Here is a 27,836-nt window from a genome sequence, read left to right as displayed (position 1 = left end):
TGTCTGTAACCAATTTTTGACACACCCTCCTAATTTCAAATTATTTGATACAGTTTACACCCTGATATTCTTATTGACATAGTCTCCTCTTTTCATACTTGTGTTTTATTTTTCTAGTCCAACATGTGCTGAAGGAGAAGTTAGTTCCTTTAAGTTAAAACAGTAATTTCCCTACAGGAAATATACCGAATCAAGTATAAACCACAAGAATGAGTCGAGCATCTACTTCAAGTGCATTAGTTGAGAGAAGCCTTCCACTCTGAAGTGGGCACACTTCGTGAACCAGAAGTGAGAGCTGCCCAATCAAATTCAGTGTAATCGCGTGATTCTGCCTACTACCCTGCAAATTTTCAGAATGCCAAAGACATCTGCGTCTGTCCCTACATGTATCCTTTTGATGTCATGTCTACCCTGTTAACCCCGTTTCCCTTAGAGTTAAAAATATAACGTTTTAAAACAAAAATGTAAGAAGACAGCTCTGCCTGTGAAACATAAACAGAACCATGGAGGGTGAGGCAAAGTCCTAACTAAGCAGAAATAACTGGGAATGTAGCAAACTGGGTGGAAGTTCAGAAGTGTGCTATAGTCTAAAGGAGGATCCTTTAGAAGGAGCATGAAAACAGATAGAAGTAGTGTCCCTGGAGAGTTAAAAGAGGCCTGGGTTTCTCAAGGATTCCTGTTCCTGATTGTCACAGTCTTAGAGAACAGGAAAGAGGATATAGCAAAGGGCAGACATTTTGCACGATTGCAAAGCTTCCCTAACTGACCCTATTTTGTTATGCTCTGTTCGCCTACAGAATCAGGATACATGAAAACAGAGCAGTAAATCTCAACCATGACCCCACACAAATAAAAGTACCAAAACTTGTTTCAAAGATAACTGGAAAGTGTTTCTTATTTTATGTAATATTTTTGATTATCTACAATCTTGCAGAATCAAGACCAATTTTTCCAGAGTAACACGGAAAAGGAGAAAAATGGGAGTAGCTCAGAGTTCTATTCCTTATTTAAACCTATCTGTTCAGAATATCTTAGCATCAACCATCTGAAATTATAACACCAATGACATTTTGCTATTTTTTCCCAAGATCCTATTATCCATTACCTCCGACCAACAGAGTTAGATTCAGCACTATTAAAATGTATAGTTTTAAAAGTAAAGCAAAGTTGCAAATATGTATAATGTAACACTTTTATGCTTGGGTTTTTTTGTGTATACTTGGCTTGATTTTTCAAGCTTCTAAAAATATTGTTTTTATTTGAGGCAGGAAAACAAGAATTGGCTAAATCACTGCCCTTAGTTTTCCTAATGGGTTTTTACACCTACATTGATGGTAAAATCATCAAATATTGGAAAATTCTTATATTTTGGAAGCACAAATTGATTCACAGAACATATATATAATATATATATTCTATATATAGAATGAATACATATACACACACATATATATAAAAAAGATGATCTCAAATATTTAAATTTTACATGTTCATAAAGAATTTGCTTCATATTTTGGTAGCTTAGAACGTTCCTTTTATATTTGTGAATCCCATGAACAAATACAGTTCAGTTTTCTCTGAAATTTTGATTTTAAAAAATTCTAACTGATCTTATCTTTCATAAGACTTGCATTTTTCAAACAATTGAAAAAACATGGCTTTTGATGATTAGGCAGCACATATTTTTGGACAACTAATAGATTTGCTTGAGATATAAGGTACCTGAAGAAGAATCAGCAAAGAACACCAAATCAGATAGTATTGCCGTGAGGCCACTTCAATAACCCTGATAATTAATTTGGAGTTTTTCTTATGTCTATTATATATTTTTTAAATATACACCTTTGGTTTATGGTTTTTTCTATCTTTATTAGGCAAACAAGTGTCAATATGTCTGGATAATTTGTTTTCATCTAATATTTTCACCATTCGAATAATAAATGTTTTTTCAAAAAATCTTTGACTATTTGCAGTAATAAATAAATTATAAAGATATTTATCTGAGTCAAGAATTTTTCAAAAAGAAAAAACATCTGGGAACTTAGATGCCCATTTTTAATACATACGTAATTCGCTAAGCTATACAGAATATGGAGATTGCCTTCTATTCTTGATTTTTTTTACTGGTTCAAGTTCAAATAAAATTTACATATTTTCTTTATAAAATGACTATGCAGATAATGAACTAAGAATATTATATAGTGAATATTTTCATGGTAAATTTAAAAAGCATATGTATCTTTCAAAAATAATGTTTTTTTAAATAACAAGAAAAATAATTTAGTACAATCATTCTTTCATCTTAATACAACCAATATTTTATCTTTTAACCACTAAAGTGCTTACTTGACAGTTGAAACTGTGTAAGCGAATAATAACTTTAAAAAATTACTTGTGATAAAATGATAGAAAAAGCCAACTCAAATAATTTTGATTGAGGATGAATCTTGCAGCTATATTAATATTAATAAAAATTAAATGCTTTTGATTAGTCTAGATTGGTTTGTAAGGGCAAAACACAAAGACAAAACTGAGGCAGTGAGCCTCACAATGCCTCTACTGATTTCTCTACTGGCCCTTCCTCTGCACATGGTCAATTAGAATTGAAAATCCTGTGCTGATTTCATTCGCTGGAATTTTTAAGCAGGTCAGGAAGAAAGATGTTATTGAAAGGAAAAGTCTCATCTAAATAAGAAAGGAGCACGTGGCCATCTGGTCTTAGCTATACATATAAAAAGTTATTTCAGCTGAACTGCAGGCTTAATGTTTAAAAAGATGTGCCAGAAATCAAACCAAAATCTGTTTACGGTAAAATATCCCAAATGTTTCTTTTTAAACTTTCAAATATGCAATACACAGTTCATTTCCTATCTGTGATTCATGAGCCCATTTGACCCCAGTGCCTCACTGAGCTTGACTGAGTTTCACTCAGTAGAATATTCAATCATTTTTAGAACACTTTTCCTTCATAGAGTGTCAACAAGACAGTGGATCTTTTGAAAGTTGAGAAAATAACTTTGATAGTTTTCACTCAAATTAATTTTGAGTATTATCTTCATGTAGGATTGCAAGAATAAAATTTGAAACATAAAGCAGACAAACCAGTTTCCCTTGTTTTCTCATCGCAACTTGAGGTTCCTGTGCATTCTCTGCACAGTGCTCAGGTATCTACTCACAATAATTTCAGGCCCTATGCCTAAAGGCTAAGTTAAAAAAAAATTCTCTTTTCATGAAGAGAAATTATAACTGTTGAGTCTTCTTTTACAAATCATTTTCACGGTAGTAAGAAACAGAGATGGTTTTAAAAATCACATTTTACACTGTTTGTCAAATTAGAGTCATATCTTTTGATATTCTTTTTTGACATGAGGTATTTGTGGTAATTATAACATCAATACAGTAATTCATCCAATATCTGATAATGCTCTTCTGGTGGTATAGACATAGCTAATTGATGTCGCAATCTGAATTTTATTGTATTGAAATACATTAGCAGTCTTCAAGAACTCTTATAATAAAGTGACAACAATTATTTGGGGTCAGAAGACTATATTCAAATACATTATATATATGTATACTAAATATGCTACATGCATGTAAGAGACATATGTGATCTTAATACCAACACATGCTAAACAAGGATGTAGATTTAAGCTAAGTCTTCAAATAAGTAATTGGATTAAGGATATTCTAATATATGAAACAAAAGACTCTTGACATATCCTTGACATAAAATACCCATTGGTTGTTTTTGTATATCCACTATGTTTGTTCTGCCATTTCAAATAAATCATTGCCATTGTGTAAGAAGAATAAACTGTACTATAGTAAATTGTTCTTTCTCCGTTATGCTCTGAAAAACCATTTGTTCTTGAATTGGCGTTACGTAGTTCAACTATTTCAATCAAGTCCATTATCTTCTTGTCTTTGAAAGATGCCTTTTCAGTAACCTGTATCCCCAATGGGCAATGCCATGTATTGTTTTTTGAAAGTAGGTAAAATTTAAACACAACTATTTGCTCATTTTAATCTTTGATAAAGAAATTATATAATTAATCATCAATCTTCCACTATATGTTGGAAGAACTGTTTATGTAAAATTATAGATTCAGGCCAAGAATTTCTTAAAGAAGTTATTTATTAGTTCTTAGTGGAGTCTTACCCCATAGAATGTCATCTAACTTGTGTAGCTTGTTTTCTCTAAGTACAAAATGTGTCAACTCTTTAGCTATATACTTTTCTTAACAATAGTAACATGAAAGCAGCAAAAGAACAAACATTTTTTCATTTGTTTTAAAACAATCACACAATACATTGGCAAAATGAATCTTATTAATTTGTTGACATATACGTAGTGCTGTTTATACATATATGCTTTGAAAATCCTTTCAGATTAATCGCTTTTTAGTATGCAAGAACGAAGAAGTATTAAGAGCAAATTCCAAAATTTTAAAAATTATGTATCAGATACGTGGTATTATGTAAAAACTGGTAAGTATCGCAGTCATTCTATTCTAATGAATATTAATTTAAATTACATATCAAAACTTGGTAGTTAAGGGGTAGTATGTATACAGAGTTGTTCTATATCTACATCTCAAATCTGGCAATATGTTTTGGTAAAAGTTTTAAACTTTATTTGCGTGAAATAAAATAATGTACTTAAATCTGTGCATTAATAAAAATCTGTGCACATGTTTGGTGACTAACTATCCAGTGTAAGGCCCATAAAACAGACTTGAAAATAAATAAATACAAACACTGTACTAGCTCACCCAAAAGTTAATTCAACTATTATCTAATTCAGAGATATACCCTTATTAAAGCACACGAGAGAGCATTACTTCTAAATCATTGGTATAAAATTATTCTCTCCTTAAGAAATAAGTTAAAAGTAAAAAGGATTTAATTGTTACAAAATGTTAAGTGGCAAATTAAAAACACCAAGTCATAATAAATTGCAATATTGTAGCATTGCTATCCAACTGGATTTCAAAATGCTCACCATTTCTACATCCTATTTATATCATCGAAATTCAGCCGCCTTTCAAATGTTCAAACAGCATATTAATAAGGCTTGCTAGAACCAGGAAACTCTGACTACATATATCTTGATAAACATACCCATCCTGCCCCATAAACACATCTTCAAAAGAAAGATAGCTGCAAATAAAATAGTCCTTTCCTGTGGGTGTCGGTTAACCCCACGAGCACGTGAACTTCCTATGGGCACACACCCAACATACATTAGCGATTAGGTGATTGAAAATGTTGCCCACAAAGGCAAAATTTTATATATGATGACATCACCAGCTAACCTGGATTTCTCTGTGATACAATGATATAATTTCCTGATTGAGTGTGTGTATCTTGAGATAGAGAAAGAGAAAAGAGAGCGTGTATGTATGTGTGTGTGTGTGTGTGTGAGAGAGAGAGAGAGAGACAGAGAGATGCTTAGAGAACAGCATCATCAGAAATGGTATGTAACCTTCTGCAAGGTTTGCAAGAATCTTTCGACAGACCTTTGACTTGTTCCAGATTTCATGCAGCGTAAGTTCATTCAAAAATGCATTCCCCACACAAACAAATTACGTTATGTTTAGTTAGCACACTATTAGTCCTAAAATATTCTGATAGGATCTGTTGAGATGTGATTTCTACACCAAAGGAGGCATGTGCATCTGTATGATATGGTGTGGGAGTTGCAAAGTCCCTTGAGACCTGCCTTTGAATGGGTAAGACGTCTTGGTTTCAAAGGTAATGAAAGGGTTAAAAATTGAGGCTGTCTAGGGTAAGAGAAAGGGGATATTGTTGTCTTTAATCTTTCCGCAGTATGTGTAAGACTTCCATCCCGGATCTGCACATAGCAGTGGAATAGGCTCGGCATGCATTGCGTGCAAGCTCCTTGATTGTAGAAGGGGAAAAAAATCTGGCTGGAGTCCAGACAGGCTGGAGCTCTGTTGATCATTATGTCTAGCCTTCAGGTGTCTCAGCACACAGTGGGCGGCGGTGGGGGAGGTGTAGATAACATGAGAGCAGACAAAGAAAAAAAATGGTGTATTTTTATAAGATTATGTGAAAATTTGTATTTATTTTCAAGTCCTCCTTAAGAAAATGAATCCTAACGTCTTGGACTTTTATAATTAGAACACAGGCTCTGCTCTGGCAGCTCTCTTTAAGCCATAATTAGTTATGTCTGGAGCCTTTGAATAATTCTTTTCAATAATTGATGGAGTTAATATTCTCTTTTAAAAATGAGGAGGACAATGTTTTTCACAAACTCTTTTTGTTGGAGGCTTTGTCATTCAAAATCTCCATCAGTCATAATCACACTGGTGTGATTTGCCTTTTAATTTCTTGTAAGACTTAGCTTATAACTTTTTAAGGATGTGGATAATTCTAGAAGTAAAGGCATAATGCATTGCTAGATTACTCTAGCTGAATATAAAAAGAAAGCAGTAATACAGCAACATTCTATCCATTTGTTTCCAATTATTTTATAAATTTTAAAACTGCATTGTGTGTTGCTTCTGTTTGAAACTCCATCAAAAAACCTTATTATGAATGTAAGGAACTTAGATGCTAATCATATCTTTTGCTCGCTAGCAAGAAGAAATGCCAAATTATTTTATTCTTCAAGCATTCTTCTATAAAGAAGCTTCCGCATGCTTCCTCCCCACCCCCACATCCTCACTCCACCCTATTAGGAATTTCAAAAAAAAAAAAAAAAAATCTTTATACATGGAAGGCTGGATCCTAAGACAGAAAGCTGTCTTTTCCTTCTCTCTTTACACTGGCCACTTTCAGTCGCCTTCACTTCTGCCGGGACTTTATTTCACATTGTGTGGACTACAACACCGAAACCAGTTCAGTTTCTATCCTTATTATAAAATTAAAAGTGGTAGTTAAAAAAACATATAAAGAAAGCCCTGGCTTGAAGCCATTGTTCAGAATTTAAGAGCTATTTGCCCCCAAGTGTCTTTGCAGTCTTTCATAGCTAATTATAATAACTGTCAGATGTGTGGAAAGTCTATGGTGCCCTTGTCAGTGGAGTCAGCAAAGTTTGCCTTTTATTTTTCTTGGGGACAGAGCAAATCTGATTAGACATAAAGAGCAAAAAGAAGTGAACTAAGTACATATGCGTGTGCCTTCATTTTTTCTTATGAACAAAGCAGCACACTAGAGCGATGTTCCGACGCACAGCCTCCTACAGCTACTCTTTGGAACGCCTGACTTTTATTTTTAATTCTTTATCCTTCACAGAATAAAGTATGCAACAATTGTCCCTGGAATATTTTCCTGCCAGCTGAATACCCTTCAGTATACACATAAAAGAGTTCCCTTAAGAAATCTTCGAATATTGGATGTTTATGACATAAAACTATTTTAATCAGTACACTTGACGGAAAGGAAGGTATACTTACAATTTCAAAACGGTTATTTGCTCTAGTTTCTTGTCCCCGGAGGCAGAGCAGAGGCTTTTGCCAGACTGTCCATGATGCAGGTGCAGAATCCCTGTTTTCATGCCGGAGAGGAAGGTAGAAAGTGCTTCATAAAGTCACTCGGAACTCAGCCACTTGTGCTCAGACATCCCTTGCTCCTGTGGAAGCTGTACTATCTGCAGTTCTGAATTGAACTAAATTACAGCCCATGTGAAAGACAGGGGCAGTGAGTCATGTGAGAGATACAGAGCTATCCTATTGGCCACGAAGACATAGCTTAGGCATTCTGCCTTTTCCACCATTGGTGAATAGTTAAAACTGAAAGCATCTAGATCCTCCTCTTGAGCTTATTTGTCCTTTATGTGTGGAAGAATGACTGTAGGATTTTACAGTGACAGAATTAGTTAAGAAAGGGACTGAAGTCATCCTTCACAGAGACTGGTGGGAGGTGATTGGAAGCTCAGCTTTTTTAAGATTTCTTTTTTCTTTTTATCACCCTGCCCTGCAGTTTTGTCCATAATTTGCCTGTTTGCCTGTCAGAAAAATGTTTTTTGTGTGTTTTTCTCCCTTCAGTTAACTTTGGAAGTGACAGAAAGTAAATTATCATCATATTCCTTTGCAGAACTGTCATGTTTTGAAGCACAAAATCAATTATTTTCCGTGATGGATTTTCAAATTTTATTTTTATCTTTACAGAGACTTTATTGCAGTTCTAAACTAACAAACTAAATTGTTCACTAGTGACACCAAACACGGAATTAACTTTTGAGTAATTATTTCATTTTGGAGAAAGGAGGGGTAGAAATAACTGGAAAATAATAAAAGGCAACAATATCAAAACAAATCAAATAAGGGGCTTTAACTAAGCAGGGATGAAGAAGAAATACATTTCTCCATCAAAGTCACTCTTTAATTTACCACTTTAGGTAAGGCAGAATGTCCAGAAAACTGCCAGGCAGAAGGTATTTTTTAGTTATGCTAGGATTCTTTAATTCATCTAATTCCTTAAAAATCCTTAAATGTGTTTGTAAAGATTTAGAGGCTGTAAACTACTTTAGAAGTCATCAAATCTCACATTCCCTATGTTAAAGGTGAGGAAGGTAGCCTCTGACAGTAGTGACTCTCTTCATCACACTGATCCACCAAGTTATGCAAAATAAATGAAGGAAACATTGAAATAAATACTAGTTTCCTCTGTTTTACGTACCTACCAAGAGCCAGTTACCTTCTCATGGAATTCAATAATTGTACAACCCACAGAATAAGTTTGGCTACTTTCATTTCTCCTCGGCAAAAACAGACTCAAATGTTTTACTACCATGATAGTGCCTGGATTTGAACCCAAGTGGCTGATTCCATGCCTACTTTTTCCTACTAGGTATGTGTCCTTCCAAAATAACGATGGTTCTCATGCATAGTTCCTTCCTCCTGTACGGTAAGTAATGTGCAAAACCCTTTAGAGCACCTCATTCCATTCTCACAACTGTTAATGAGTCACTTATTCTATTATGCCCATTTCATTGATGAGGAAATGAGGTGTGTACTACTCAGTATTATGTAGGTGGTAGCTGGTAACTCGTGATTCAAAACAATTCTTATCTGTTTTACACACCATATGGATTCTCATCACAGTGTTAAATAAGGCTTGATTTTTCTTTTTTTTTTTTTTCTGGCCTAACACATTAGAATATTTTGGCATAAATATGGAATATTAACTGTAGTCATGTCATTGTCTGGGTCTGTTTGGTTCAGACCCAGATCATACCATTTAGTGACCCATATGGGACTGGAAATAGGCATCAGAGGAGCAGTCATGGAACCATATTTATCTTGGGGCTCTACAAGCAGCCTCACACAGGGTCTTGCAATCATAGGAGCTTCCGTATCAGTTGACGGGGCACATGCTCTCAGAACATCAGCCTGGGTCTTAAGGAGTCCTGCTGCTGGTTCAAAATCTGAAACCCACTGTTCAGCAGAATAGGCACCTGATCCTTTCAAAAATGGTGTCAAAAATTCCACTTCAGCCAGGTATCAAGATCCACCAACGAGTTTCCTGAGTTGTACCCCTCCTGCAGCAGCTGTAATCATACAAACGGGAAATTTGCATTGGCTCCCGCAACCCTCGTGCGGTTTGTTTGTAGACAGGAGGTGATTACTGAAGTGCAACTGCATCTTCACCTGCACTTTCTAAAGCACACATTGCTGTCACTTAGAGTATCATATAGGACAGGTTAGGCAGGTCCCAGATAGCATCGGAAGAGAGTTTTTAGTCATCTTCTGTTCGGAATACTTTTGTTTCTTTCCATAAGTGGTGCTTGCTTTCCTAAACAATCCACAATCCAATCACCTACCTCATGCTGTCCGGAACCCTTCCAGGTCAGCCCTCTCATATAGTGAGCATGTGATAACATTATGTTATCCCTATCTTCATCAAATAAGCTTCTCTATTATAGTGCAAATATTTCAAAGACTGAGCTGTATCTTGTTATGTTTTAATCCTGCATAATAATCATCACAGTAGAGATGAGATAAATATTTGATTTTTTTTTTTTTTTCCTTCAGTGACCTATTCACTGGTACACAACAGATCAGAAATAAATCTGGTGAGATAATGCCAACATACTTTTTAAAAACTCAGCACTTTAAAATATAGTCTAAAACAGTGAATCAGACACTAGAGAACAAGTAAGAAATTATTGTGAGACCACAGACTCTCCCTAATATAGGTCTAAATCGCTCACATACAACACTTATACTAACTAAACTAATGGTCATGGTATTAGCACGCACTTACCTCAGACTCTCTGCTGTCATCTACCAACTTCTTCTTTGTTCCTCTCATTCACTGTTTTTCAGATTTCCTTTTTGTCTCTAGCCCTGCTTTAGTTCAGTGTTCACAAAGGCAATCTATTCAACACTCTAATATCTCAGTTCAGCAACTTCCTCAATTTCGATGAGGTTCACCGCCACTCCCCATGACAATCACCCGTGCTCATGTGTTAAAGCCTGGAAACTTTTACTTTAAAATTGTGAAATCAAACCACCTGCTTTTTTTTTTTTTTTTGAGATGGAGTTTGGCTCTTGTTGCCCAGGCTGAGGTGCAATGGTACAATCTTGGCTCACCTCAAACTCTGCCTCCCAGGTTCAAGCAATTCTCCTGCCTCTGCCTCCCAAGTAGCTGGGATTACAGGCATGTGCCACCACACCCGGCTAATTTTGTATTTTCAGTAGAGATGGGGTTTCTCCATATTGGTCAGGCTGGTCTCGAACTCCTGACCTTAGATGATCCACCTGCCTCGGCCTCCCAAAGTGCTGGGATTACAGGTATGAGCCTCCATGCCTAGCCCAAACCACCTACTTTCTAACCACCAACTTCAATGTTTCCAACTCTTTATCACTACGCTTTGTTTTTCAGCTTCTCTGATACCTTCAATCCTTTGGTTTCTATGTTTTCTCCTTATCTATAACCCCTTTCATTCCTTTTCTTCCCTTTCCTTTCATACTTCATTCTCTCTTAGAGTTCATGATTCATGATTTCATACAGTGTCTGGACAATATCGTGAACTTTCTTGCCCTGTTTTTCTTCTGATGGCCACCTCCTCCCAAGAAAATTGGATTTTGAATCAATCCAACTGTTAAACTTTTCTAAGCTATTCTGGGCTTTCTAAGAGTTGCTGGAGAAAAGTCTCTTAAGCCTAGAAAGGATGTTACTATAAGCCAGTAGTGTCCAGATTTGACCAGTTACTCAGTGCTGTATTAAAAATCTATGTTTCCCCAATCAGCTCTTTTTATCATTTTCCACAATGCTATCCAATCTTTTCTCCACCATCTCTACCCTGCATTCTCACCAGATTGTGTTGCCTTCTCATTCTCAGGAGAACCAATGCACTTGCCAATATGTAGATTCACCTTTTTCTTATTTATTCTCATCACAATGGAAAAGTTGTTTTTCAACGTTTTCAAGGCAGATCACTCACTGTGTACATGGATATCAACCTCTTCTACTTATTTGGACATTTTTTCTTAGATGTTTTTATCTTTCTCAAATTGTCAACAGATCCCTGCCTACTAAACTCATTGATATTAACATTTTTAAAATGCTGTTTGTTTCTTTAATATTTAAAAATCTCCTCCATAGATACCTGGTCCCACTTCCTGTCTTCTACCCTTCCTTGGTAAATCTCTTCAAAGATTTTGTGATATTCACTATTGCTGCTTTATTTCCTTTTGTTTCTCTACCTAATCAATCTGGCTCCTGTCCTCATCATACTGATTTTTGACAAACACCTCTGTGCTACTAAAACCAATGAACAATTTTCAGTCTTTGGCTTCTCTAAAATGTTTGTGAACATTTGAGTTGGGACATATATACACTATGGAATACTATGCAGCTATAAAAAAGGATGAGTTCATCTCCTTTGTAGGGGTAGGGATGAAGCTGGAAACCGTCATTCTGAGCAAACTATCATAAACAGAAAACCAAACATTGCACGTTCTCACTCATAGGTGGGAACTGAACAATGAAAACACTTGGACACAGGGCAGGGAATATCAACACCAGGGTCTGGGTTGCAGGGTGGGGGAATTGGAGAGGGATAGCATTAGGAGGAATATCTAATGTAAATGATGAGTTAACGGGTGCAGCAAACCAACATGGCACATGTATACCTATGTAACAAACCTGCACGTTGTGCACATGTACTCTAGAACTTAAAGTATATTTAAAAAAAAAAAAAAGTTTGTGCAGTTGAACACTCTGTTTCTTAAGGTGTTCTCCTCCTTCAGCCTCATGTGTTCCAGCTTTTGTCCCATCTTCCTTATGTTTCCTGTGTTTCCTCCTCCTGTCTCTTGAATATTTGTATTTTTCAGAATCTCCCTTAGGCCATATTCTCTTCTCACTCCACAAGACTCTCTTTGAGTCATGTCATTCACCTAATAGTTTCATTTGCAACTCTGTACTAATGATTTCCACAGTTCTATCTGCAGAGCAGACCTTTCTCTTGAGCACCAGAGCTGTAGATCCCACTGCACCTTCCCTTCGATGGCTCACTGATATCTCAAAGCCAATACATCCAACACAGAAGTCATCATCTCATCTTAAAGTCGTGTAACTTTTATTGTTTCTTATCTCAGCGAATAGTACCACTATTCACCAGAGGCCAAAGACAGAAAACTTGAGGCTAATATTTATCTCTTCCTTTCCTTTATATAGGCTTTCATATCCAACTAATCAGCATGCACCATAGATCTCTTGAATCTGTTCACTTTGCTGCATCTCATTCGTAGTAGGCCTTCTTCAGTATGCATAATAGTTAACATTAGGTGTCCCTTTTGTCTCCAGTCTTGCTTAACTCCACTTCAGCATCCTTGTGACTGTAACAATCTCTTCTCAAACTTGCAGCTGAATGGATCTTTTGAAAAGGCAACCTGATTCTTTCACTCCTCAGCTTAATAGTTTTTAGTGGTCCCCATTACTTCTAAGGCAAACTGTGAATGTCCCTGAGGAGCCTGCTTTTGTAAGCTCCAGTGTTTTATAAAATAAATGCATGGAAATGTTTAATTTATGAATAATATTATTATTTACTTAGTTAAGTCTCTTAAACTTGCCCTCAAAGCTTTTAAAATCTTCAAGTGAAACTGAGGCATCAGCAGAGGACATTTGTCCAGTGGAATGAAGAACTCCCAAGGAACTAACATTCTAGTCTTAGAATATGAAGACAGTAGATTCAATATCTTTCTTCTTCAAGAGGATTGAAAGCCCACTCACAGCAACAGAGAGACCTGTTTTCTCCCCCATCAGACAAATCTTTCGTCTTTAAACTCTAGAGGAGTTCTAGGAAATCTTATATATTTTTACATTGCTTCTTTCCTTTCCAGGGGTCTGTGAAAGTGAGGGCATCCCAAACAAACAATGCAATAATAGAAATTACAAGGTGGGTTAGGTCAGATGGCTTTCTAATTTCCTTGAGTTTCCCTCTTTTCTTTCACCACTGTTCATTTTTCATTTTTTCCTAATTCAGTTAATAGCAGCCCAACAATTGGTCAGTCTGAAACCTACCTATCTTTTTTAATTCCCTTCTTTCTCCTCTGCATGCCCACAGATAGGTGAATATTGTGGGGCTCACCTTTAAAATAGATTTGACATGCAATTACCTCTCACCATGTCTTTCGTTGCTGTGTGCACTGAAACCTCTATTATCTCCCACATGCATTACTGCAATCATCTTCATCTAGTCTCTTCTTCTACACGTGCACTCACTCCCACCACAATATGTTCTCCAACAGCAGCTAGCTTTTAAAACATAAAATATATTATGTTCTTTTCTTGCTTAGAATTCTCCAGTTGCTTCCCACTACATCTGCATTAATCACCTGATTCATTGCTGTGACCTGTAAGACACAACATCATCCTGTCATAATCCATACCTCACACTCTGATCTCATCTTGTGCCCACCCCCTCTCATTGCACTGCAATCACACTGGCCTTACTGTTTCAGACGTTCTACAAGCTGTTTGATTAGCTGTTCTCTCTGCTGTCAATGTCCTTCCCCTTGATCTTCATCTGCTGGCTCCTCCTCATCATCTGTATTTCTATTCAAATGTCACCATTCAGAGAAATGTCTTTTTTTTTTTTTTTTGGAATGATACCTACCCATCTACCTATCTAACTTATTCTCTTGTTTTGTTTTGCTTGTTTTTTCATAGCAATTATTATCATAAAATGTCTCAGTAGTTCATTTACTTGTCTACTATCTCTCTTTCCCCATCTGAATATGAGTCTTACGAGAGAATGCTGGTCATCATTATTTTTTTCTTAAGTGCTTGGAACTTTCCATTACATATAATAGGCATTCAGATCTTTGTTAAATGAATGAATGAATGCCTCAATAATTAAAAAATTATAAGATAAGTCAAGTAGTGTACTTGAGGGGAAAAATCACCTGTCACAATAAAAATTATTAATCTAGTTCTATATGTTAAAAAATAAAGAACCACTATTGCATTTTCACTGAAGGCTAAAACCCAATATACAAGTTAACCAAAAATGTATTGATGTTGAATATTCAGAGGACTATCTAACAATCTAATTTTGATTAACTTTTTGTTGCTTGTGGTAAAACAATTGAGCTCAAGAATTCTAAATACACTTTATAATGGCCATGAAGTATATTCAGTTATAAAGAAATTGATTGAGCAAATGAAATTGGATAAAGTACTCAAAATGTAGTAGTAATGAAAATAAAAATAATACCAACAATTTAATTTATGAGTATGTTTCTCTCACTCTTTCAAAATTGTATCTATGTGCTCTTTAATAATTGTTCAAGACCAAATAGAGTGAAGAAAAGTGTATCTATGTTGTTGCCCTGTAAAAATATTTCTTTCTACATTAAAATGGTCAATTTCTATGTTCAACTTTCTGAAGAAAAATCTATTGAAAAATGAATGTTATTGATGGCAGAATTGGACATCCTAAACTACATGTTATTAAATAAACCCAAAATACATACCACTTTGTAAATCCTGCAATGTCTTTAAGAAAACATACTTACCAGCCAGGCACAAAGGCTCTTGCCTGTAATCCCAGCACTTTGGGAGGTCGAGGAGGGTGGATCACCTGAGGTCAGGAGTTCGAGACTAGTCTGACCAACATGGCGAAACCCCATCTCTACTAAAAATACAAAAATTAGCCAGGCATGGTGGCATGCACCTGTAGTTCCAGATACTTGCGAGGCTGAGGGAGGGGAATCACTTGAACCTGGGAGACGGAGGTTGCAGTGAGCCAAGATCGTGCCACTACACTCCAGCTTGGGTGACAGAATGAGACACCATCTCAAAATAATGATAACAATAATATAATAATAAAAGAGAATATCTTACCAATAATAATCTTTTATATTAATATAGCACTTGGAACATCTCAATGCTCTTTAACTCCCACTGTTACCTATATTCACAATAGCACTATGAGGAAGGTGGTACTAGTATTTTTATCTCCTTAATATAAAGAGAGAAACTGAGATCTGGAAAATAATATGATTGTTGGAAAGTCACAATGCAACATAGGAACAGCATCATGTCTCACGATGACTGTGAAATTTTTCTGTATCTTGGACATGCAAATAAATTATTGGATTATGTTAAGATTTCTAATTTGACCTCAAACTTGCATACTAAATGGGAGAATGATTATGGAAATAGCTACTTTTCACAGGTATGCATAAAAGCTTTATTTATATAGTTCTTGCTAGTAATTTTGCCCAGTTTTTTGGGTGGTCTGGGCCTTGGGTGGGAAAATTGGGATCTGATGAAATGAGAGTTATCTGAGCAGGACTTTTCTTAACCATTCCAAATTTACAATGAGTACATATTGAAATATGTGGTCAGATCATAGGGAGTTGAAGTAAACAAGCTAAACAAGGCTGCCTCTTATTTTGCATTGAACTCTGTAAGAGATAACCTTTTCTGTGAATGTAGACTTTTTACCTTTAAGTGGCTGAAAGGTGTTTGATTTTTCTTAGTCTATTATCCTTTCTTAAAAGTGATGGCCACATTTCTTATGAGTACATAAAAGCATTCAGACATAGAGAATTTCTCAAATACATATATCATTCATGTAGAACAAATTTGAAAACTCATTATTTTGGTTTGTTTCTTTTCCATTGTTTTTTTTTTTAAAGATTGGGTCTTGCTATGTTGCCCAGGCTGGTCTCAAACTCCTGAGTTCAAGTGATCCTGGCTCAGCCTCTTGAGTAGCTACGACAACAGGTGCCTGTCACCACACTTGGCATCGTTTTCCATTTTTCATGTGGCTGCTTTGACATCATGTGGAAAAGAGAAGATAGGCAATCTTCCAATTTCCAATGCCTTGGCTGACAAAAGTCAAAGTATAATTTATGTTGTCTTCTAATCACAGGGAAACAGCTATGTAGACAGCATGCAGCCTATGAACAGATACTCTATATTTTAGAATTAAATTGAGCAAAACAAAGTATCATTATTGCCTAGTCTCAGATTAAAACAACAAAATTATATAAAAGAACAATGTTTTTATTAGAGTTTAAATTTCACTTATCAATACATCATTTAAGCTTTTACATCTAGATACCAAACAGGCATGCTTCTCCAAAATTAAAATGCACATGAAGTACTTGGAACCTTGTTAAAATACAGATTCTGATCCTGTAGGTCTGAAGCGCTGTCTTCAATTCTGCATATCTAACAATCTCCTGGGAGATGCTGAATCTGCCGCTCTGCTGAGCACACTCATTAGCAAGGCACTAGGAACCATTTAGAAATCTTAGGGCATAACATCGGAGGCTAACTACTTAAAGGTAACTTAATAACGATCTCCAACAAGAGAGTTTCTCGCACCGCACTCTCTCCCTTTTTCTTTTTATCCTCTGTGTCAATTCTTGTCCTCACCCTCCAACTTTATCATACCTTGCTATCTCTTGACCATACATGATAACTTCAGGTCACAGCAATTCTTATGTCATCATCAGCCGTATACCAGCAAAATAGAATTTACAAAAATCCAGTTGAACCACTCCATAACTCCTAACGAAAGTCCTACTTTCTGCTATCTCAATTATCTATCCAAGGTGTTACATTTGTCTTTCATCCACAACTTTATTTCTGGTATGCTTTCACTTAGCTCTTGAAGGATTAAGAGCTCAAAAACATAATAGCCAACTTTGGCTTTGTTTTTGTTTGTTTGTTTTTTGCTATGTTTTTATACCAAAATGAATTTCAAAATAAGCTGCTACTTTTCTGAAATGTTTGCTCAGTGCTCTGCTAGGCTGGTTTTGTAGTGTTTTTCTACTGGATAGCACCAGTATGAATAAGTATATTTACCCATTTCGATATCCAGTGATGAATATTTTTCTATTCAACTAACCAGTAGTAAAAATTTTAGGCAAAGTGACTACCTGGTGAAGAAATTTTTGATAAAAGGTGAGATTGTATTATGACCCTCAAATAACACCACTGAATGCCTATCTACTTCATTTTTGTGTTAGTATTTATGTTTCATCTGATAGCACACATATGATTCAATGAAGCCACTTTAGCCTCGTTTATATTAACTGAGTATGTATGTGGTTGTGACACAGTGGAATTCAAGGCTGAAGTACATTTAACACTATTTGGGGAGTGTACGTATTTATGGAAACTTCTGTTGAACCTTCTGTTAGTCTTCCTTGGGTTTTCTTTTTACAAAGGTTTACTTTCTGTTATTTCTTTTCAAAAATATTCCTCAGGCCATGATAATGACTACTTTGATACTTTATTTAATGAAAGCAAGGATCTAATGGTCAATTAATTTTACAAAATTATCCCATTGACCCTGGAAAAATAAAATAGAGGCAAAGTCACACGAAATAACAGTTTATTTCATAACTCTAGCTTCCTAATGTAGGTGAATACATGGCTTTCAAAGACACACCAAATTATCTATTAATGTCTTCAATTATGAAAATTGTTAGGCCTACCAGACATCATATTACTTTTGAGCTGTATCTATATATTCAGTTCCAACTCTACTTCCAACTCTTGGGTGGTCTAAAATTGAGATAATTAATTAAACTCTTTGAAAAGCATCTGCCATCCACATTTTATCTTGGATGAAAGAAATGATTTCATGCTTTACTTAAGGAAAGTTAATACCCAAAGGCTGCACATTAGCACTGTCTTGAATTAGAACTTGCCAAATCTGAAAATTGGCTACTCACATGCAATCTTCTTTAATAACTTATGAAAATTTAAATTGGATTAATAATTTAAGCAGAAAGTTCTACAAGGGAAAGCTTAAAATTTTAAAGTTTTAGAATAAGCAGAGAAAATATCAGATAGAAAATGTGTTGTTGGATGTACAATTTTAACGATTGTCTTAAAAGACATTAAAAGCAGAGAAAAAAAGTCCTTTGTAGGAACTTGCCTTAGACTAACGTACTATATATGAAGAGGGCAATAAAATTATTGGAAGAAAGGTTGGAAAGAAAATAAAATTATACCTGCCACCTGGACAAATTATTTTCTACACTTTTACACCTTAGTCATTATCTGAGACAATGTTTGCTTAAAATGAGTAGGGGTTGGGGGACAGGGGAGGGGAATAGTAACGTCAGTTGGCTGCTTTAACGGATGATTGTTATGTTAAAAATTTCCAATTTAGTCTATTTTCTGAGAAAACACCAAATGGCGGATGACGCAGGTGCAGCGGAAAGGCGGGGCGGGGCGGGGCGGGGCGGGGCGGGGCAGAGGTGCCCTGGGGCCCTGGGATGGGGCACCGCTGTGGCTTCCATGGAGCTTTGGTAGTGGTATTCAGGGCCAGCCCGGGGCGGAGGCCGCGGAGCTCGATCAAGTCCCTGGAGGAGATCTATCTCTTCTCCTTGTCCATCAGGGAATCTGAGATCATTGACTTTTTCCCGGGGGCCTCTCTCAAGGGCAAGGTTTCGAAGATTATGCCGGAGCAGAAGCCGACCCGCGCCAGCCAGCGCACCAGGTTCAAAGCGTTTGTTGCCATCAGGGAATACAATGGCCACGTTGGTCTGACTGTTAAGTGCTCCAAGGAGGTGGCCACTGCCATCCGCAGCGCCATCATCCTGGCGAAGCTCTCCATTGTTCCCATGCGCAGAAGCTACTGGGGGAACAAGATCTGCAATCCCCACACCATCCCTTGTAAGGTGACAGGCCGCTGCGACTCTGTGTTGGTGAGCCTCATCCTCTTTCCCAGGGGCACTGGCATCTCTCGGAACCTGTGCCCAGGAAGCTGCTCATGATGACTGGTATCAATGACTGCTACACCTCAGCCACGGGCTGTATTGCCACCCTGGGCAACTTTGCCAAGGTCACCTTTGATGCTGTCTCTAAGACCTACAGCTACCTGACCCCCGACCTCTGGCTTAAAACATACTCCCTCCTTCTTTTGGCTTAAAAATTAAATGAAGGAAGTTTGTAGAGTACTTAGCCCAGTGCCAGGTATATAGAAGATTCCAAATAAATGGTTGTGGCATTAAGTTATTGCTATCTGGTACTTTATACACATTATCTTATTTACTTGTGGTTATTTGCTTTATGGACTCATTAGAGGAAAGACCGGGGTTTTATAATTAAAACATACTTGCTCCTTTATGACTTTTAACAAACTATGTAATTTTAACATCTCTAAGTGAATGCAGACCTCTGAAAGAAGACTGTATTCACCAAGTCTCTCTATCAGGAATTCACTGACCACCTCCTCAAGACCCACACCAGAGTCTCGGTGCAGAGGACCCAGGCTCCAGCTGTGGCTACAACATAACGTTTTTATACAAGAAAAATAAAGTGAATTAAGCCTGGGGAAAAAAAAAGTCCAGTTTAAGCTTTGGCATTAGGGATGATTTCAAGGAATGAAAAGCAAATGACAAAAATATGCTTCTTAGCTAGTGGGGATTGAAAACAACTGTACAGGGGGCACAGTCATCAATGGAGCATGCTGGAACCTGAGCTTCAGGTCTGGGTAGAAGGAGAAAAAGCAGAAATGGATTAAACTCAAACTTGAATACTCAAATGATTGTAGAACTCATCTGCAGATTGAAAACTTTCAGATCAAATACAAATCCACTGGCTCAATCTAGACAAGGGAATCTGGAATGATATGGGGGCATGGGAGGGAGGAAAATCCAGTCATACTGGAAGGTATTTACTTCTTTTTGTTTTGAGCACAACTCCTGCCAGCAGCTCAAGATAGACAAATACAGTGAATACCTATTGCATGGGATTCCCACACCTCTTTTCTCAGAAATTCCGCTGTAGCCTTCCATTCACATGTTTGCAACTGAGGTAATCTTGTTCCTATTACCCAGCCCACAATGTATCAGTCCCGGTTTGTTACTTGATCTAAGTTCAGTTAATCAAGTCTTTTTCTTAGGACTTTAAAACTCTGACTAAGATTTGGCTTCAGTCTATAGACTAAGGAGGGAAAAATAGCCCATTTTCAACAAGAATATACACTAGAGAGTCATGAAAGTCAACCATCAGCAAGAATGAGGAGTAACGCAGAGCCTAGAGACGTGGAGTTTTCTACAATGTCATAGATTTCAATCTTAATGCCAAGTTATGTTCTGGCCCTTGGGTTTCTTGACATCTCTTCTTCAATGACCGAAGACAAAGGACCCATGGATTGAGACCTGATGTGGGCTCATCACCGAAACAAACATCCGGGCTAAACCGGTTTTGATGCAACTTTTAATCATTATCATCATACCGTGTATAATTAGGCCTCATTGTCCCTCTGACTTACTCAGTACATTCCATTTTCATAAGAAAAATGTACAATATTTTTCCTTAGAGTCACTCCCATCTTCCTAGAACAATGGATAAATTGTCCTAATGTTTTTCTCCAGCACCATGAAAGGCTTAAATCATTTTTTTGCTTATAATATGTATTGTGAGGTTGAAAGAGTCAGTTAACAAATATCTGTTGAGAATGCACTATTTACCAACATTATCAGATGGGAAAATAAAAGTGACAATAATGCTCTTTTCTTACCTGGCAAGAAGAGATAATAAGGTATGACTAAACCTACTATACTAAACCCTTTATGGAACCATTGAAATGCATCTAAAAATGACAAACATACTATTAGTTCTTTGGCTTCTTTAAATATATTGGATTATATATTGTAATATATGAGTAATATATATTATACTATGTAGGATATGATCTGTAGGAGAGCCATAGAAAAAGAAACAATCTTTTACATTAAAAAAATAAAAATCCAGTTATCACTAACACCAAAGCTGTCAAGAGCATTGCTCTCCAAGTATCTCTTATGACTATTTCCCTTTGATGTTTTCTGTTCTCCGCTGCCTTAAACGGTCTGATTTTCATTAAGCTCTCTATGTTAGCTTTTTATCAACGTCTTCAGTTCATCTACATCATTCCACATTCATTGATGCTCTTCTTGAGCCAGGGTCAAATCAACTCCTAGAGGAGCAAGAGAAACTCGAATGACACTGATGTGTTTCATCTGATTCTGACTTCCTACCCTAAATTCGGGGTTTGTCCAAATAGCCAGGGTTTTATAAGTAGTAAGATATCACTTTTCCTACTTGCTCACATTCATGAAAGCAAAAGTGAGATCAAACTTCTCATCCCCCAAAAGAATTTCAATTACAATAACTTTTTTCCCTCTACCCTCCATTCCCTAAAGCCACATCCTTTGCAGCTCCTACCAGTTCCAGATTCCTGCAAACCTTGATCTGTTCAGATCCATGCTATAAAATGCATCAAGCTCCCTGCCTCTCAACTTTCATGTCCAGTTGTCCCTGTGACTGTTGTGCTTTGCAGACTGAGAAGAGTAGAAACTTGCTAAGACCACTCTGTAGTCATGAGCAGAGTGATGTTATCGTGAAGTGTTCTGTAAGGACACATACCATTTCACTATAATGCTTCTAAAATTCGGAACTACTAAACATATTTGAGCTGCCCTTTCACGCTATTTTGCAGAATATTCGGGCATCTAATTAAATTATGCATGCTGATTTGACCAAATAAGGCATTCGCTTCATTTTAATGGAGAGTGACATTTATTTTCCTATGCTAAGAGAATTCCACAGAGCTTTCACTGTAATAAAGGCTAATTTTTATCTCTAATATGATAAATATATAGATACAACCAAACAATTTCTCTTAAAAAAATTTTAGTCATTTTCAAGAGATACATTTTTCTTACCTACATTTTTAAAATTAACAATAGGCTTGATAAGTAACTTCAACTTTTTATCTTAGTTTTATGGCATATATTCTTGTCATATCCACTAACTGTGAACAGAACATATCATTTGAATGCACAATTTAGAATCAACATAATTATTTTAAATGGATTCTTTCGATGTTTCAGATGACTATTGAAATTTATACAATGGGGTCAAATTGCAATTTGCAAACTTTTGTGCATATTGAAAGTGATTTCTTTGGCAGTGATATGTTTTCAACAGATGATGATGATGGCAGTTATCTTCCGCTGGTCTGAATTTAATTTCAGTCATTTTTATTCATGATATTATAACCCATGGCATATTAAAGAATACATAACTTCTAAAAGTGCTGAATTCTCTTTTAGATGCAGTTTATCATCTGTTAAATACTATACATCATAAGCAAACAATTCATGTAGAAAACTGTGCCTGTTCTTTGGAGGGAGGTAAATAGATAAGCTGTCCAAGGTACAAGGAAATAGAGCATAGATAATGCAGGTTTGAGATATTCTCTTGCTTAAGTGATGCATTAAATCAATATTCTGCAAAGTCTTTTTCTTGTTATGTTATTTACTTGGATAGTGTCACAATTTTCCATTAAATTGTCTGTTTCAGAAGATATATTTTCTCAGTTCACAATTTCATTTGATTAGTATTCTTTAAACTCTTTCACTATATATGCAAATTATCAACTATTTCCATCATGTCACTCTTCTACTCAAAGACCTTCAATGGTTCCCTATCTTGCGTCATATCACATGTAAACATTTGTGCCTGATTTTCAAGATCTACGGTACTTGGGCCCTGCTCTAACTATAAAATATTATTTTCTAGTATTATCTAAGATTCTGCCTGGTGCAATCAGGTCATATAAACATGTCATGCCAGGCTCGCCCCCTGTAACTATTTTCTTGCTCCTTCTCTTCTTCCTCCTCCTTCTTGTTTGGGTACATGTGTGTACCATATATGTAAAATGCTCTTTTTCCTCCCTCATTCTCTTTCTTTAACCTTTAAAGGCTAAAGACCCTCCTCCCTAAAGTTTTCTCTTAGTCCCTAAAAAATAATTGATTGTCATCTTTAAGAAAAATCCTGCATACATAGCACACACTGTCTCTAACCGCATAACATTGGTCTTATTTACATTTTCTCATTTATATTTTTTGTTCACAATAGCTATTATCATATACTGAGAGACTTACTATGTCTAGTCACTTGATATAAATGAATGCAGCAAAGTAAATAATTTATGCACTCTCACACATGTGCCAGAGTCAAGAAACCAACCCATGTTTATCTGGGTCCAAAAATCTCATGCCCACTCACCCTACTAAACTGCCTATTTCATGTGGGTAATTTCTCCATTGAATGATAAATTCCACCTATTTAGTGAGGGAGTAAACATGAAACACTGGCAGGAGTATGAGAATAAGAAGCAAATGAGTACATGCCTTGTTTAAACTGCTGTGCTGACTAGGGGTCTGTGTCTTTTTGAACTAGATCACCTCTGTCTGTTTCTTTAAAGCTCTATAATTCCTTGACAAGAGTTTATGCTTCATTATTTTTCAAAGAAGATGGTAGGACATACCTAGCATTCATAAAAACATTTTCAGTGTAATGTGTTAATTCAGGTCATGATTATAAGGAATTTTCACAAATCAGTTTGATTCATTTACACAGGAATGTATGAAAAAAACCTAATTGGTAACATCTGTCATAAAATTTTCATGTCAAAAACTAAAAAACTGCCTAGCACTTAGAGGATATTGAAAAATATTTGTTACATGAATAAATAGCCCAACTCTGAAACCAAACAGGGTAGTGTACTAGTGTTATAGTTATAAAATGAAAGGACAGGGGTTTTGTATATATGAAACTTTAAAATGACAGATTCATAAACAGAAATTCAAAAATAACCAAAATATTACATAAATATTAAAAAGATAAATATTTTTTATTGTTATTTCAGGTACTACCAAGTGTTGCTTAGCAATACTGGATAGCTTTATTCTATTATCTGAAAAATGTCTAGGTTCTCTTAGGATAGATTTTACAAATATTTAGTTTGTTTTCTTTTTAAGGTTATAAGTGATATAGCAGACTGATACGGAGTTGTAAAAGATGTGATTAAACATCTTGAGATGAAGCCATTATCCCGGATTATCCAAGTGAGTCCAATGTCATCACAAGCGTCCTAATGGAAGAGAGGCAAAGAGAGATTTGACACAGAAAGAGAAGAAATATGAAGATAGAAGGGATTGGAGTCAGGTGGTCACAGCCAAGGAATGTCAGCAACTGGCAGTGGAAGAGGCAAGAAGGCCTCTGAGAGTCCCTGCAGGGAAGACAGCTTTTACAACACCTCGATTTTTGCCCAATAATACTGATTTTGGATTTATAACCTTCAGATATATAAGATAATATGCTGTTTTAAGCCACCAAGTTTGTGAAAATTTATTACAGCGGCAATTGGTAACTAATATCTTCTTGCAATTGACATAATCTCACATATGAGAAAACCTAAAATCTTCACCGAAAATTTTTGAGCTATTAAATATATTGAGTAAAGTTGTAGGATACAAAATCACCATATAAAAAATCAGTTGGATGTCTTTATACTAGCAGTGAACTCTCTGAAAAAGAAATTAAAACATTAATCTCATTTAAAATAGCATCAAAAGAAATAACATACTTAGGAATAAATTCAATGAAGGAGATCAAAGATTTGTAGGATGAAAACTATGAAACATCGATGAAGGAAATTGAAGAAGAAACAAATAAAAGGAAATATACTTTCTATTCATGAATTGGAAGAATCAGTATTGTCAAAATCCTATACTACACAAAGTGATCTATAGAGTCAATGAAATCCTTATCAAAATTCAATAACATTGTTTATTATTCACAGAAATTAAAAAACAATTTAAAATTTGTATGAAACTACCACAGACACAAAAGTGAATAGCTAAAGTAATCTTGAGCAGGAAGAACAAGCTGGAGGTATCACACTTCTGTATTTTGAATTATATTACAAAACTATCATAATCAAAACAGCATGCTACTATATATAAACAGACACATAGAGCAATGGAACATAATAAAAATCCCAGAAATAAACCTACAGATATAGGGTCCACTAATTTTTGACAAGGGCACTAAAAGGACACAATGGGGAAAGAATAGTCTGTTCAGAAAATAGTGTTGGAAAAAACAGATATCTTTTATGGAAAAGAATAAAACTGGATCCTTATCTTACACTGTACACAAATATTAATTCAAAATGAATTGAAGACTTAAATGTAGGACCTGAAATCCTAAAACTTCTAGAAGAAAACATAAGGTAAACTCTCCCTGACATCAGTCTTGGCAATGATTTTTTTTTCTTTTGTATATGAAAACAAAGGAATATGCAACAAAAGCAAAAATAAACAATGAGACTACACCAAACTAATATGTTTCTGAACAACAAAGGAAAGGAAACAATAAAAAAATGAAATGACAACCTATGGAATGGTAGAAAATATTTACAGACCATGTATCTGATAAGGGGTTAATATTCAAAAGTTATAAGGGACTCATATAACTCAATAGAAAAAATAAACAACCTGATTACAAAATTAGCAAAGGACCTCAATGAATATCTTTCCAAAGATGCTTAACAACACTAATCATTAGGGAAATGCAAATCAAAACCACAATGTGCTATTACTTCATACTTGTTAGGATGACTATTATCTAAAAATCAAAGATAACAAGAGTTGGCAAGGATGTGGAGAAAAAGAAACCTTTGTACATTGCTGGTGGAAATGTAAGTTGGTATAGTCACTTTGGAAAACAGTATGGAAGCTCCTCAAAAAATTAAAAATAGAACTGTGATATCATCTAATAATCCTACTTCTGGATATACAGGTTGACTATCCTTTACCCAAAATGCTTGGGACCAGAAGTGTTTCAGATTTCGAACTATTTTGGATTTTGGAATATTTGCATATACATTATGAGATATCTTGAAGATGGGACCAAAGCCTACATATGAAATTCATTTATGTTTCATATACATCTTACACATATAGTATAAAGGTAATTTATATAATATTTTAAATAATTTTGTGCATGAAACAAATTTTTGACTGTGAACTGTCATTTAAGTTAGCTGTAAAATTTTCCATTTGTGACATCATGTCAACACTCAACAAATTTCTGATTTTGGAGTATTTTGAATTTTGAATTTTCATATTGGGGATGCTCAGCCTGTATATCCAAAGGAAGTGAAATCATTATCTTGAAGAGTTATCTGCACTCCCGTGTTCATTGAAGCGTTATTCACAATAGCATATTTTCAATATATTATAATATAATATATGTATGTATTTACAACGGAATATTAGCCAGCCTTAAAAAGAAGGAAATCCTGCCAGTTGCAATGATATAGAGAAAGCTAGAGAACATTATGCTAACTAAAATAAGGCAAACACAGAAAGAGAACTATTCCATGATCTCACTTACATGTGTCATCTAAAAAAGTTGAACTCATGGAAAAAGAGAGTAGAAGAGTAGTTACTAGGGGTCCAGGATTGGGAGAAATGAGATGATGGTCAAAGGCCATAAACTTTCAGTTAGAAGATGAATAAATTATGAAGACAATGTATAATAAGGTAACTATAGGTAATAACAATGTATTGTATACTTAAAATTTGCTAAGAGAATAGATGTATGATATTCTCACCACACACATCACCACATACACACACACACACACACACACACACACTATGTGAGGTGAGGGATATAATCATTAGCTTGATTGTGGTGATAACTTCACAATGTATGCATATATAAGCATGTCATGTTGTATACTTTAAATATATATCATCTTTTGTCAATTATATCTTAAGTAAGCTGGGAGCAGGGGAGAAATATATTGTAATGTTTTCCAGTTATTCATATTTAATTTTAGCCAAAATGACAGCTGTGGGGTCAATCTGGCTGTAGATTGTCAGGGTTGATTTGGCTAAAACTGAATGGATAAGCAGGTGCCTCTTTTTCTGTCACTGTTCTGCATAACCCCCAACCCCATGCAAGTTCCACTGAAGAGTACAGAAAAACCTTCTTCACACAGTTATTCAGGTTTATCAGCAGAATCGAAACTGGGTTTCAAATCTGTATGAATCCCCCAGTATATCTAGTAGAATACCGTATACACAATTATGATTAAACCAACTTTATTTGCATTTGTAAGCAAATATATTTATCTTCTCTGACTACTGTTGGATAGATTTGCGGTTACTATGTCTACTAGACCCACATTTAGTTTTCTATTTCCTCGATGTTACCTGAAAATCCTGCTTGTTATTTCACTGTGCCCAGTGCATCTATTCCAAGAGGATGCTGTATTCAAGTGCTTTGGTGAATCTAGCTATGGTTATTCACTAATTACATCAAATATGTCCAACAAATTTGAAAATGCAACCTAATACTTTCTGATTTTATTTTAAAGCTGGATATATTGAAATAATTTGGAGAGAAGTTTGATAATACTTCTTGGTAATATAGTAGTTCCCCTTTATTCACAGGGGATATATACCTCCAGTGGATGCCCAACATCTTGCATAGTACCAAACATATCTATGATAAAGTTTAATTTATAAATTAAG

At 35.6% G+C, this 27,836-nt stretch overlaps 1 long non-coding RNA gene across 1 annotated transcript in view; it reads right to left on the bottom strand.

Annotated features, from left to right (window-relative positions):
• Positions 1-27,836, bottom strand: part of LOC126949682 (uncharacterized) — a 126,196-nt gene that overhangs the window by 35,322 nt on the left and 63,038 nt on the right. The window contains exon 2 of the long non-coding RNA XR_007723881.1: positions 7,425-9,520. This is a non-coding gene — a long non-coding RNA (uncharacterized LOC126949682). The remainder of the gene's footprint in view (positions 1-7,424; positions 9,521-27,836) is intronic.

Source organism: Macaca thibetana, chromosome 1 (genome assembly GCF_024542745.1).
Source record: "Macaca thibetana thibetana isolate TM-01 chromosome 1, ASM2454274v1, whole genome shotgun sequence".
NCBI lineage: Eukaryota > Metazoa > Chordata > Mammalia > Primates > Cercopithecidae > Macaca > Macaca thibetana.
This window is presented reverse-complemented; position numbering and strand designations above follow the sequence as displayed.